General features: G+C 43.5%; 1 protein-coding gene across 1 annotated transcript in view; it reads left to right on the top strand.

Moving 5' to 3' along the window:
• TOPAZ1 (testis and ovary specific TOPAZ 1) overlaps window positions 1–15,001 on the top strand; it is a 1,339,900-nt gene that overhangs the window by 170,776 nt on the left and 1,154,123 nt on the right. The gene's annotated exons all lie outside the window — the stretch shown is intronic.

Below are 15,001 nucleotides of genomic sequence, written 5' to 3' on the forward strand. Positions count from 1 at the left end.
GTGTTAAGCTGTTAGACCTGTACTCCATGGAATTTGCCTTGCTTCAACCACATAGCAATAATATTCAGTAAGTTAGGCTGTCGAATGTACTGGTCTAATCCTGAGTCGACTAATCATAAGGGTCTTGTATGAAAGATATGTGAACTTTCTATTTCGAGAGATACAACGATTGCTGCTGAGATGGCAAAGTCCCCCTACTTAGTGACAGGTTTATATCCCTACCATGAGTGCCCCCAACTGCAGTAATATCTGGAACCTTGGTGCTGATTTTCTTGTCATTGGTGAACACGGATAATGCATGTGCGCCATGATATAGGCCTGACTCCCTGGATTGTGGTCTTCTTGGACCAGTTATGGCCATCCAAAGCCCTACCCTCAAAGTGGGTACTACCTTTGCCAAGATTTAAGTAGCACAAGCGCGGTGGTAGCAGTGTACAATTTACTGATCTATAGAAGTGAGCAAGTCTGTTTATCTGTGTCACTGGAGTGAGACTTGCAGGCTCACTAATGTAAAGTTCTGTTGCTGTGTGCTTAACTCAGTTGTAGCCTTTATCAGGTTAGTATGTAGTGCAGTGTGTGTGTGTGTTATAAGCATGTGCTAGGTGTATGTGTGCCTGTGAATAGTACATACTTGGACGATTCTGGGTTCCATTTTGGGAAACCTGGGCTAACTGGAGGAGCGTGAGGCGATAAAGGAATCCCCAAGACCCTCCACCCCCCAAGACATATTTGTGGAATGCTGCATTTCTGTGAGGTGGGTGTGACACACTGAAGGAAGGGAGAGCCAGACTCTTCAGTACACCTCAAAATGTGCTTTTTGGTTCAGAAAGAGGACCCTGGAAAGATGCCTGGGCACATCTCAGAAAGAGGACTGGGCTAGTAAGAGAATGATAAAGAGTAAGGCTTGGCCCTGGTGGTACCTTCTAATACACCTATCACTGTGGCTAACATCCAGGTGTAAACCTCTAGAAACTTCCATGGCCTATGTTGTAGGGCTATCAGACTTGGAGTTGCCCCTCTTGTGACAGACCATTTTCCGGAGGAAAGGCAGGGCAGAGAAGAGGGCACTACCCCCAACATAAACTTCAAAGACTCTTATCCTTGGTGTGTGTAAGGAGGAAAAGCTTTGCAAGACTTCTGCCTGTGACCCAGACTGGAAGCTAAGGCCTGTCAGTCACCCAGGTAATCCAAGCCCACCTGCCTGCCTGTTTGCCAAGACCAGTGTGTCCTGTGAGGAAGAGGAGAGTGCTGGAGGGAGTGAGGTATAGTGGGAGATCCTGGTGATTGGATCTCTTAAGCGAGGTGTGATACGATGACGTCTGCACCAGTCAGGTCATTGCTCATGTGTAGAAGGAATTTGACTACTTAGTATGCTAGATGGGGACACAGTGATGAATAATTATTTACCAACCAGACCGAAGTCCATGTGTGGAGTGAGGACGTGACCCCCCACCCCCCCCAACAATATGCCAGGGGGTCCACTTTGACAAATACAAGAATGTGTTCTGGTTATCACCATTGGGAGGAAGAGGCAGTAACCACAGGGCTCAAAAAATCTACTCGACCACTTGCTATGGCAACTTTTATTTTATGAGGTCGAGCTACTTTTAGATCCTACTCACCCATTCTGGCGAGTGGACAAAGAACAGGTGTTCTGTTCAGTCAGAAGCTGAATTAGAAATTAAGATGCTTTTAAATCTTATTCTTTTCCTATTTGCTCTGTGTTCAGAGACAGAGGTCAAAAGTCAGTTTGTCTTCTTGCAATGCAAATACTTTTCCTTGTGACTGCACTCTTCCAGGATTTTGTAAGATTAACTGTCTGACCTGTGTGAAATGAAAGGCTGTTGGTATTGGGTTTTCCTAACACACATTTATATAAATGTAAGTCAACTTTACATTTCAAAATATATTTCAGTAGCTGTGAAAGACCATTTTTTGTACTTCTGTATGATAAAAAAAAAAAAATAGGATGAAAAAAAAGTCAGAGCACTTTACTTGGTGATGTGCAAATGATGTTTTCTGAAACCCAATTTTCACAGATTATTGTTAAAACACCATGCAGTTTTATCAGTAAAGCTGCAAGTTAGTGGGAAGGTTTTTGGACTTTTATTGGAAATGTATTGTCTGTAGTGTTTAAACATAAACTGAGAAATGCTCCTGAACTGATGGCAAAGCTATAAGTAAACTCAGAGGCAAGTCATCATGTGTACCCTATATGTGGGCTTGATGTATTATACATGGAGCAATGGTTTAGTGTATTTAATCAAACAAAAGAGGATTTTTTTTTTACAGCAGAAATGCTGAACTCACATATTTGAAGGTGCACGCATATGTGAAAATGAGGAAAAAGGCAACTGTAAAGTACAATATTTGCCAAGGATCACACGACTTGAGACCTGTTTTCGGGTCAAGTGCATTACAGTTAGGTCGAGTAGATTATTCAGGCTAGTTGACCTACAGGTCTAGTAATATTTTTATGATTTTTCGAGGCATTGAACCAGTGTGGGCTCAAAGCCCCTACTGAGCATCTGCACTTTTGACTTTAATTGGAGTCAAAGTGGCAATTCTGAGAGTGGGGCCTAAACTGAATCTACAGTGGCTAGAGGGTAGTAGGAGTCAGAACCTGTTTATTGAAAAGCTAGACTCCTGACCTTGGGAGGCTGTGTATTGTTTGTAAATGCTGTTTTTTTTTTTTTTTTACTTTGTACTGGTATGTAAATATTACATTTTATCCATAAAATCAGTTATTTAGGTGAACAGTCATTTACTGCTTCTATTGAGCGTTTTTTAAGTTGTGAGCCTGTGTTCACCCCTCCTGTGTGTACCTTCCCCTGAAAAGCCTTGGACTGCTTGACCTGCGCTTCCAATGAGAGTCAAGTGTTGAAGCGGTACTTGGCCCAGTTGCTGAGGATCCTTATAAGGTCGGACCCCAGGATATAACAAGCGAAAGGTCTCCAACCCTGTTGGTGGGCACAGTAGCCCCCACTCGCCTTGTGTCCCGAACAGTTCTCTGACAGTCACTGTACATAATGTTTAGGGTAGGAACACTGTTTGGCTAATAAAAATGGTCCAATATCAAGCTATGCACAAGCTTCTGCAGCTGTATCTTGGTAGGATGGGGGAGAGAAAAACTAGTTATTAAACTAGTTATTCAGCACTAGGGGCCAGATGTAGCAAAGGGTTTTTCCCATTCTGTGTCAATGGGAAAATGTGTTCGTACATATGGCCCTAAATCCCTGCAGGCAAGGAGACTGTATCTTGGTCATCTACTTATAAAACATCAATCAATCAGTCAATCAAAATCATTGGTAAAGCACACTACTCACCCATGAGGGTCTCAAGGCACTGCATAACATAACATAACAGTAGACGCTGCAGGGATGCAGTGACCTTATGCTACCCCTCAGATTCTGAAGTCTTTTTCGTCCTGGTAGCGCACATCTCTGCAGCATTGAAGGTCACTAGACCTGGAGTTCCATAGGCCTTGCCCTATCCCTAAACTATGGGAGTAACCACGACTATGATTTTACATTGCTTTGAATGTAGTATTTTCACACAACACAGTTTGCACAAATTGACATGAATAACTGGATTTTAACCAATTGCTATTTATTGTCTACAGGAATCATGTTTTGTATGACTTTTTGTAAAAGAAAAAATAAAGAAAAATAAATTATTACCTATGACTTTGGCTTACAGGCGTGTTCTGAGTATTTAGGCAAAATCCCCTTAAAGTTTACTTTGGTATGCTGGCTCTTGAGAGCATCAAGCAGTTGATTGTTGCAGTAATTCATCACTGTGGGATGTGACTAGAGTTTTACAGACGTTCCTAGCATGGCCTTTTCTGTGAAGAAATTATCAAAGGAGGAATACAGCTTTATTAGTCCAGCAGGAACCTATGTCCCCTGTGTCCCTGGGAGTACAGACACTGATGGTATTGCAAGGGCTGGCCATGTTTAAACTGTGGTATGTAATATTGCTCAGTTGTAGATTTCCCTTACTGCTTTTACACTCAGTTGTCTATTTGTTTCAGGATTATGGTAAATACAATGTAAACTTTGGACAATTAACCTCCCGTAGAAATTATTACAGCCTTACGTCTTGGGTTCTCAGGATAAACTTTATTTTATGTCTGGGAGACCCATTCAAGTACTGCATGCAAAGTACAGGGGAGAGACTGAAAAGGTAATCTGACTGCGTCCAGTATTCATACACTTCAACAAGCATTGAGTACAAATAAGTGGTGCATACATTACAATCTGGCAAACACATCTGTTAGTCATGTGGGTTTTATCTTCTCAGCCTCTAACTTCTTTGTAAGTGACGCCCTCACTCATTGGGTTGGGGTGTTCTGCTGCTTGTAGATAAGATAACCTGTTCTGTTTTTTGGAACTCTTTGCGATTTTATGTACCTATGCCTTGTAACTAATCTAGGTACTGAAACTCAAAGCGTAAGACATAGTTTGAGTTTGTTTTCTGCAGGCTCATTTGGTTAAGTGTCACAAAATGGTGTCTATTCACAAGATGTTTGCTATCTTCACGGCTACTTGTACAAACCAAAGGCTGCTTCAGTGGCTCATTTCGCTGCTTTCATGTATTGCTTTTGTACACATAACAAGCAGATGTTTATTTTAAATCTTTTTGGTTCAGTTACCATATGGTTTTCCCAACCTTAGGTTTGTATGTGCTCATACGGCGCTGGGAAGCTCCTATAACTGTTGTGGGATAAAATTAAGTAAACCTTAATCGTGATGAAAGGGGAGTTTCAAAATAAGATAAAGAAATAGGTTAATTTGTTAGTAATATGTGGTCTTGTCTGCTAAAATAATTTTTGTCTAAACTTTTCATTTATTCACTGGAAGTCAGTCATTTTGTGACCTGCCTTCAACTTATAAAACAGGAAGGGACATCAGAGCAGGAACAAAAGTACACATTTAGTATAGAACCAAAGTTGAATGATAGTTACAGTTCTTTTGCTTAAACAATTGTCCACACCAAGTCTCCTTCACACATACACTACTGTATTTGTCAATCGTAAAGCCACATATAGACCTGTACAACCTTTATTCTTGTGGCACACTCATGGTGATCTGTGTATCTGCTTATGTTTGTTCCACCTCAGACATAACTACCTGCTTAATGATAACAATTACTGGTAGAACTGCAGATGGTACTACCACAAGTACAGCTACAGCAGATACTATCTCTAGTTATACCTCTAAGTGATAGTACTACATTGTAAGCCATTAGTAGTAATCCAGTTGATACCACTTATGCTGGTACTATGTTTACCACCACTGCTTTAGTTAAGCACCAAGATCATCTGCGGCGTACCTCAAGGCTCATCGCTCAGCCCGACACTCTTCAATGTCTACATGAGCCCCCTCGCCGACATCGTACGCAAGCACGACATCATCATCACCTCCTACGCCGACGACACCCAACTTGTACTCTCCCTCACCAAGGACCCCGCCAGCGCCAAGACCAACCTACAAGAGGGTATGAAGGACGTCGCAGATTGGATGAGGCTCAGCCGCCTAAAGCTGAACTCTGAAAAAACGGAAGTCCTCATCCTCGGCAACACCCCGTCCGCCTGGGACGACTCCTGGTGGCCCACGGCCCTCGGCACCGCACCGACCCCCGCAGACCACGCCCGCAACCTCGGCTTCATCTTGGACCCTCTTCTCACCATGACCAAGCAAGTCAACGCCGTGTCCTCCGCCTGCTTCCTCACTCTCCGCATGCTCCGCAAGATCTTCCGCTGGATCCCCGCCGACACCAGAAAAACCGTGACCCACGCCCTTGTCACGAGTCGCCTGGACTACGGCAACACCCTCTACGCCGGGACCACCGCCAAACTCCAAAACCGCCTGCAACGCATCCAAAACGCCTCGGCCCGCCTCATCCTCGACGTACCCCGCAACAGCCACATCTCCGCACACCTGAGACACCTGCATTGGCTCCCAGTCAGCAAAAGGATCACCTTCCGTCTTCTCACCCACGCACACAAAGCCCTCCACAACAAGGGACCGGAATACCTCAACAGACGCCTCAGCTTCTACGTCCCCACCCGCCCCCTCCGCTCCGCTGGCCTCGCACTTGCTGCCGTCCCTCGCACCCGCCGCTCCACGGCGGGTGGGAGATCTTTCTCCTTCCTGGCGGCCAAGACCTGGAACTCCCTCCCCACCAGCCTCAGGACCACCCAGGACCACTCCGCTTTCCGGAGACTCCTAAAGACTTGGCTGTTCGAGCAGCGATAACCCCCCCTTTCCCCCCTAGCGCCTTGAGACCCGCACGGGTGAGTAGCGCGCTTTATAAATGTTAATGATTTGATTTGAATTTGATTTGAAGGTGCAGTGGATGTAGTATTTAGTGCTAATGGTAGAAAAATGTAGGGAACTCTGAATCAAGCTTGGTTAGTGACAGAAATTGTGAAGTTCAGAATCCGTTTACTTAATTCCAACAGCCAGAATATGGAAACCCTAATGTCTAAAACTTTGCACACCTCATTTTGATACTGCCTGAGAAAAATAATAGTCCCTTTTTTCAAAACCCTTAATTGAGTGAGCTCATCATTCTGTTCCCTAGATTTGCTTGTCTAGGATTTCATTAAAAATGCTTTTCAGAATGCTATTCCATTGTTACCAGTAATGTACTCTTATCTTTGGATTAAACCACTGTACCAAATATGAAATGAATGAAAGTGGTGATAGATGAACCAGTAGTATCTTTATAGTAATAAAGCAGTAATAATACAAGAAATATAAAAATAAGCCTGAAAAAGCATTTAATTGTCACTAAATCTATATTTAAAGCTAAATGTAATCGACCCATTAGATCCATTCTGAACCTTATTTTCTACGGGCATAAGATATATAGTACTTGGTCATGTTTTTTAACTTGTCTAAATTATTGTGTTAAATTGGGGTGGTGAGTCAGTGGACTAATGCATCTGCTGCCGGTATCAATGTTCAACCCGGTGGTAACCGATTTAAATATCGACAGTTTCACTCATGCTTTTATCTTTCTAAGGATGATCAAAGGAATACCTTTGAGTTGGATAATAGGAACTTTATTTAATCGTATTTTATTTACTTATATCATGTATTTAGGCCACTGATATCTAACTAAGATTTTCTAGCAACCAGTGTTATTTTTGACTATCCAATACACTAAAATAAAATGATCTGGGGTAGTCACTGGAGGAAAATGGCTACTTGTTGCAGTTACCCCTCCCCCAAAAACACTTTTTGCCTGCTATTGATGCTGACTTGACTGAGAGTGTGATGGGACCCTGCTAACCAGGCCCCAGCACCAGTGTTATTTTACTAAAAATGTACCATTGTTTCCACAATTGGCCCACCCCTGGCACACAGATAAGTTGCTTGTAATAGGTGCCGGTGGTACCAAGGGCCCTGTGACCAGGGAAGGTCCCTAAGAGCTGCAGCATGTGTTGTGCCACCCTAAGGGACCCCTCACCTAACACATGCACACTGCCATTGCAGATTGTGTATGTTGGTGGGGAGAAAAAGTCGACATGGCATCCACCTCAGGGTGCCATGCACACAAAACACTGCCTGTCGCATAAGTAAGTCACCCCTCTAGCAGGCCTTAAGCCCTAAGGCAGGGTGCACTATACCACAGGCGAGGGCATAGGTGCATGAGCAATATAAATATGCCCCTGCACTGTCTAAGTCCATTCTTAGACATTGCAAGTACAGTGTGGCCATATTACGTATATGGTCTGGGAGTTTGTCAAAACGAACTCCACAGCTCCATAATGGCTACACTGAATACTGGGAAGTTTGGTATCAAACTTCTCAGAATAATAAAACCACACTAATGTCAGTGTTGGATTTATTATAAAATGCACACAGAGGGCATCTTTGAGATGCCCCCAGTATTTTACCCAATCCTTCAGTGCAGGACTGACTGATCTGTGCCAACCTCCCACTGAGAGATGAGTTTCCGATCCCCCTCGGGTGAGAGCCTTTGTGCTCTCTGTGCCAGAAACAAAGCCTGCACTCCTCCCCCTGAAGGAACTGTAACACCTGGTGGTGAGCCTCAAAGGCTCAGGCACAGTGTTACAATGCCCCCAGGGCACTCCAGCCAGTGGAGAGGCCCGCCTCCGACAAGCCCACAATTTTGGTGGCAAGTCCAGAAGGATAATGAGAAAAACAAGGAGTCGCCCCTCCAGCCAGGTCCACCCCTAAGGTGACCAGAGCTGAAGTGCCCCCCTCCTTGAGAAATCCTCCATCTTGCTTTGGAGTAATAGGATCAATAGGGTTAGGGATGTGCCCCTCTCCGCAGAGGGAGTGGGCACAAGGAGGGTGTAGCCACCCTCAGGGGCAGTAGCCAATGGCTACTGCCCCTTGACCCTAACACACCCCTAAATGTAGTATTTACGGGCGATCCTGAACCCAGATCATCAGATTCCTGATGACCTCAACAAAGAAGAAGGACGGCTGACCTGAAAACCCAGCAGAGAAGAGGAGACAACAACTGATTCGGCCCCAGCCCTAACGGCCTGTCTCCCGTTACGCAAAGCTGCAAGAAAAGAAGCAATGCGTTCTGCAGGATCAGCGACCCCTGAAAAGCCTCCAGGGGACTGCCTGCACCACCGAGGACCAAAGAGCTCCCGTGGACAGCGGACCTGTCCAAAAAGAAGACCAAGAAACTAACTTTAAAGGGACTCTCACCTCACTCGAGATGCGGGAGTCCAACTACTCTGCAGTTGGCGCCCCTGGCCAGTGTCGAGAGAAACCAACTATCCAGAGAGGATCCCCAGACGACTCCGATGACGTGTCCATCCTGTGCTGACCTCTTTGCACTCCCACAACAACACCTGTAGAGGGAATCCCGAGGACCCCCCCTGACCGCGACTGCCTGGGGCGAAGATACCAGTTGCCTGGGGAAGAACTGCACCCGCAGGCGCCAGGCCTGAGAGAGTCTGACCCGCGGTGCAGCAACGGCCAGCAGGCGGCCCTCACCCTTGCCCAGTCGGTGGCTTGCCTGAGAGGCCCTCTCTGCAGCGCCTAAGTGACCCCTGGGTCCCTCCATTGAGTTCAATTGGGAACCCCACTCCCTTATTACACACTGCACCCGGCTGCCCCTGTGCCACTGAGGGTGTGGTTTTTGTGTCAACCTGGGGCCCCTCCAGTACTCCTCCAAACCCCCCTGGTCTACCCTCCTACAACACAGGTACTTACCTGCAAGCAGACTGGAACCGGAGTACCCCTGTCTCCATAGGGCCCCACGTTTTCCTGGCGCCTGTTTGACCTCTACACCTGACCGGCCCTGTGTTGTTGGGTGTTTGGGGTTACCTTGAACCCCCAACGTGGGCTACCTATGTCCCGGAGACTGTACCTGTAAGTGTGGTTCTTACCTCAGAAACTGTACTTTACGTATCCCCTCCAGGAACTGTTGAAAATTGCACTGTGTCCACTTTTAAAATAGCTTTTTGCCATTTTACAGAAAACTGTGCACAGTATTGATTCTATTCAAAGTCCTAGGTGTTACTATGCCAAGTACCTTTCATTTGATGTACTTATCTGCTAAATGAATCTTGTTAAATTAACAAAATATTTTTTTTTATATGAAAACCTATTGGCCTGGAGTTAAGTCATTGAGTGTGTGTTTTCATTTATTGCTTGTGTGTGTACAACAAATGCTTAGCACTACCTTCTGACAAGCCTAACTTCTCGACCACACTACTACAAATAGAGCATTAGTATTCTCTATTATTGCCTCTTGGGGAGCACGCTGGACTCTGTGCACACTATATCTCATTTTGATATAGTATACACAGAGCCAGCTTCCTACAGTCACCACAAGGCAAATTAAAGAAAAAAAGAAGCTAACTGAAGGGATGTTTTGAGTGTTTTGTGGAAGGTTCTGAAAAATAGAGAGGCTTCCAAACTGCAAAGTGCTATTAGGAGCATGCTTTATGAGCTGTAAGATGATTTCAGATCTCTGAGACCTAAAACGCCCTAGGAGCCGTTTTGATACTGACAAATAACAGAAAACTGGTCCAGTTGAATTTTCTCACACAAGTAGATGTTTACGTTTCATCCCACATGTATAAATGGACTCTAAAGATCAGTCATTGGGGATTTTCTTCACCTAAAACATGCTTTTCCCTTCTTGGGGCTTTTTATTCTTCGTAAGTAGGGTACACAGAAAAGGGAGGCATATCCCTCAAGTGGAAACTGCAGACCCTAAAGAGAAGAGTTTGTGGTTATCAGTCATTCAATCTTGGTTTCAGCAGTTCTGCTTGCTGGGAAAATAAAATCTTTATGTAGGAGTGACTAAGGTAAGTGACCTACCTAGTATTCTCAGCTATTGTCCTGATTGGTTGTTCTCAGACTATCTTTCCTGTCCCTTTAACTTCTGTCCAGTCAACATTGTAGGTCATGGGGTGGGGAAAATCTTGTCCCACACCCCATTACAAAAAAAAAAAAAAAAGGCTTCTGGAACACTTACATTCCTTGATGACCTGCGACTTATCATGAAATATGTTGGTTTCTTACCTTTCCTCTTGTTAATCTTACCTGGGAAGTAGGATGTTGACTTCTAACATTTAGTTAGTTTGCACTATCCTGCACTTGGGAGCCGACACAAAACACAAATTGTGCTCTATTGGAGATAGAGAAGTCAGTGTGTTCCTGTTGCTTTCAGAACCACCAGGCAAGCAACTGCTATGCAACTCACTCCTCTTTCTTCCAGGCAACGCCATGTTCCCTCACACAGCAAGCCACTAGTTAATCATTCTGTTCTGCGCCCCCACACAGCCGTGAGGAGACAGCATGGAGTTCATTACTTGTGTTTCCTGCTGGAACAATATGGTACTGTTTACCATAGGCTGATGCGGTGTAGTTGTGGTATGTTACACCACAGCCATATATTTGAGTTTCAGAAACCTGACCAAACTTAGAAAAACAATACACTGTTCTCAATGCAAAGTTCTGGAGATTTTCTCTGGAGTAGTCCTAGAGCCCTAGGCTGTTGCAGCAGTTATGTTTAGACACTGCAGAGGTAGCAACCTATATTGGCATTCTTCTGCTGCAGTAAAGGCAGATTTTTCCATAATCGAGGGCGAGAAAGCTTGATTCCTCAACTTAAACCTGTGCTGATATTGACACCTTCTATGAACTATGAAGAAAAGGCATTTTTACCCTGCTATTAAGATGGGAGGAGAGCCCAGTCATGTAGGCCATCTGTTTCTCGTTAGCAGAAGCTCAGTTTTACTTCCATTTATATTTGAAGGAATGAAGATCTGTAGTGCGCTGTGCTTTCATAAAATTGCATCCTGGCGCCAGGGAATCAAAGTTATTGGTCGGCACTGTAGGCAACACAAACCATTTTTGTCTTTGATGATCATCTCCAGTAAGAACAACTTGGGCTCTTCTCGTTTCTTCCTTAGACCATTCACTTGTGTATTATACAGATTATTTCCTGGAAGAACAATGTGGATAGTATCTATGCAAAATTCAAGCATTGCCGTTCGGAGGTTGTTCATTGGATTAATAAAACACACAAACCTAAACAACAAAACTAGCAATTTATGTACTTTGCATGCTTGCCTGTAAGGAAGAAAGTTCCGGTATTTGGTGTAAATGTAGGAGAAGCGTGCCCACCCAGGAAAAAAGTAATGTTGTTGGGAATCTGAAGAAGATAAGCATGTGAGAAACAAAGAGGTCTGAAAAGGGATGAAGGATGTCCGATGATGTTGGATGAAGGTGGGACCAGATTTGCTGAGTGCTGGATGAGTAATGCAAAGTGTCACGAAAATGATTCTTATGGTACCAGTAACCCTTGGATGGTAAATAAATGGTCTGAGCTAGAGGACCATAGCTATTGGGATTCTAACTGCACATTTGTGAATGCGTTGGAGTTTCTGGATTGAGCTTTTTTGTGACCTAAGTAGAGAGAGATACAACAGTCCGCTCCAGATCAGCTGATTGCCTAGAATACTTGTTTACAACTCTCCATTGGAAGCAGGGGTATCTTTTTTTCTCAGTCTCATTGGGGAAGGCAACTATGGTCAAAGTGATGCACATCCCATATGTCTAGCAACATTTTCTTTTTCTTTTTGTATATAACGGTGCTCTTACGTTACAACACACCTGTTTCCCTGATGTGAAAAATCCCAACATTTGAAACTGTTTGGTTAGTACTAATATCACCACAAAGCAACAGAGCACCCTATGAACCATATCACAAAGTCAAACAAAAATATATTAATGTACTTTAATCAAGTATTATGGTTAAATGGAAAAACACAATCATGCAATTCAGTAAGAAAGCATCATTTTACAAGGAACCCATAATACATTTAATATGATTCTTGAGGTGAGTGATGATTTATAATCATGATACAAATTAAGATTGTAGTTTTTTAACCATGTTCCTGTTCGAGTTGAGGAATCCACCGGTACGTGTTTCATCCCATAGACCGGGACTTCTTCAGGGCAATAGCCAATAGACAAAAGTATATTTCAGAAAATAGGTACAATATAAATCCTGATAGCCTCTCAGGAATCCCACAATGTGGGTCAAATGGATTGAGTAGGAAAAGGGTAGGATAGTGTTTTGGGGCATTTTCTTTTGCGGGCACTAGGTCTACCCACACAAGTGAGGTACCATTTTTATTGGGAGACTTGTGGAACGCTGGGTGGAAGGAAACTTGTGGCTCCTCTCAGATTTCAGAACTTTTCGTCACTGAAAAAATTTATTGTTTTTTTGTGCCAAATTGTGAGGTTTGCAAAGGATCCTGGGTAACAGAACCTGGTGAGAGCCCCACAAGTCACCCCATCCTGGATTCCCCATGGTATCTAGTTTAAAAAAATGCACAGGCTGGGTAGGTTTCCCTAGGTGCCAGCTGAGTTAGAAGCCAAAACCCACAGCTTGGCACTTTGAAAAAAACTGCTGTGTTTTCTTTGGGAGAATGTGATGTGTCCACGTTGTGTTTTGGGGCATTTCTTGTTGCGGGCGCTAGGCCTACCCACACAAGTGAGGTACCATTTGTATCGGGAGACTTGGGGGAACACTGGTTGAAAGGAAATTTGTGGCTCCTCTCAGTTTCCAGAACTTTGTGTCACCTAAATGTGCGGAAAAGTTTTTTTTCTTTTTTTTTTTAAATCAAACTTTGAGGTTTGCGCAAAGGATTCTGGGTAACAGAACATGGTGAGAGCCCATAAGTCACCCCATCTTGGATTCCCCCAGGGGTCTAGTTTTCAAAAATGAGCTTGTTTGGTAGGTTTCCCCTAGGTGCTGGCTGAGCTAGAGGCCAAAATCTACAGCTAGGCACTTTGCAAAAAACGTCAGTTTTTTGTGTAAAAATGTGATGTGTCCATTTTGTGTTTCCTGTCGCGAGCATTAGCCCTGCCCACGCAAGTGAGGTACCACTTTTATCGGGAGACTTGGGGGAACACAGAATAGCAAAACGAGTGTTGTTGCTCCTTGTCTTTTTTCTAAATTTTTTCCTTCCAAATGTAAGACTGTGTGTAAAAAATAAATAAAAAAAAAGGCACCTATTTGAGAAATGCCCTGTAATTCACATGCTAATATGGGCACCCCGGAATTCAGAGGTGTGCAAATAACCACTGCTTCTCAACACCTTATTGTGTTCCCATTTTGGAAATAAGGTTTTCTGGATACCTATTTTTTACTCTATATATGTCAGCAAATGAATTGCTGTATACCCTGTATAGAATGAAAACCCATTGCAAGGTGCAGCTCATTTATTGTCTCTGGGTACCTAGGGTTCTTGATGAACCTACAAGCCCTATATATCCCGGCAACCAGAAGAGTCCAGCAGACGTAACGGTATATTGCTTTAAAAAAATCTGACATTGCAGGAAAAAAACGTTGAGCAAAATGGCAGTTTTTTCCACCTCAATTTCAATATTTGTTTATTTCAGCTGTTATATTCTGTAGGAAAACCTTGTAGGATCTACACAAATGACCCCTTGCTGAATTCATAATTTTGGCTACTTTTCAGAAATATTTAGCTCTCTGGGATCCAGTATTGGTTTTACACCCATTTCTGTCACTAACTGGAAAGAGGCTGAAGGCACAAAAAATAGTAAAAACGGGGTATGTCCCAGTAAAATGCCAGAATTGTGTTGAAAAATTAGGTTTTCTGATTCAAGTCTTTCTGTTCCTGAAAGCTGGGAAGTTGGTGATTTTAGCACCGCAAACCCTTTGTTGATGCCATTTTCAGGTAAAAAAACACAAGTCGTCTTCTGCAGCCCTTTTTTCCCATTTTGTTTTAAAAAAAAAAAAAAAAAAAAAGACATTTTCACTGTATTTTGGCTAATTTCTTGGTCTCCTTCAGGGGAATCCACAAAGTGTGGGTACCTCCTAGAATCCCTAGGATGTTGAAAAAAAGGACGTACATGTGGTGTGGGTAATGTGGACGAACTGCCCCAAATAGCCAAAAAAAGTCCTGGCACCTGACGGGGAAAAGGCCTAGCAGTGAAGGGGTTAATAAGTGTTTCTTATTGTGAATTGTTAAAAGGGTGTTTCAAAGCATGAGCCAACTGTAGTAGAACAAAAATACTTGTGATAGCAGTAAAACAAATTGCATGGAGACCAATAAGAGTAGTATTAGAAGTAGCAATAATATTGATGGTAGTGCAGCAGTACTAGTTGAATTGGTGGGGTTAATAATAGATATAGGGGAAAGTTTAGCTTGGTGTATGTCAGTGGGAGTAGCTTGCTGGTTGTTTTCTGTTGCGGGGGTAGGGATTATAGTAATTTGATTTTGTACATATGCCTTTTAATATGTAAAGAAAAGACCAGGTTGCCAATACGGAGTTTATAGTGTGAACAGCATAAATTCTAGGTACATAAACATGTTTATTGGCGGTATCAGAAAGACCCTAATTTTACATCCTGCCATTTGCTTTTTAATTCTTCTGAGGACAGTGCTTTCTGTCCTCTTCTGTTCAGTCATTTCCTGGTTTGACGGCGGGCCATAAAAAGTAAGACACCTCTG

The sequence above is a fragment of the Pleurodeles waltl genome, chromosome 10 (genome assembly GCF_031143425.1).
Source record: "Pleurodeles waltl isolate 20211129_DDA chromosome 10, aPleWal1.hap1.20221129, whole genome shotgun sequence".
NCBI classification, from domain to species: Eukaryota; Metazoa; Chordata; class Amphibia; order Caudata; family Salamandridae; genus Pleurodeles; species Pleurodeles waltl.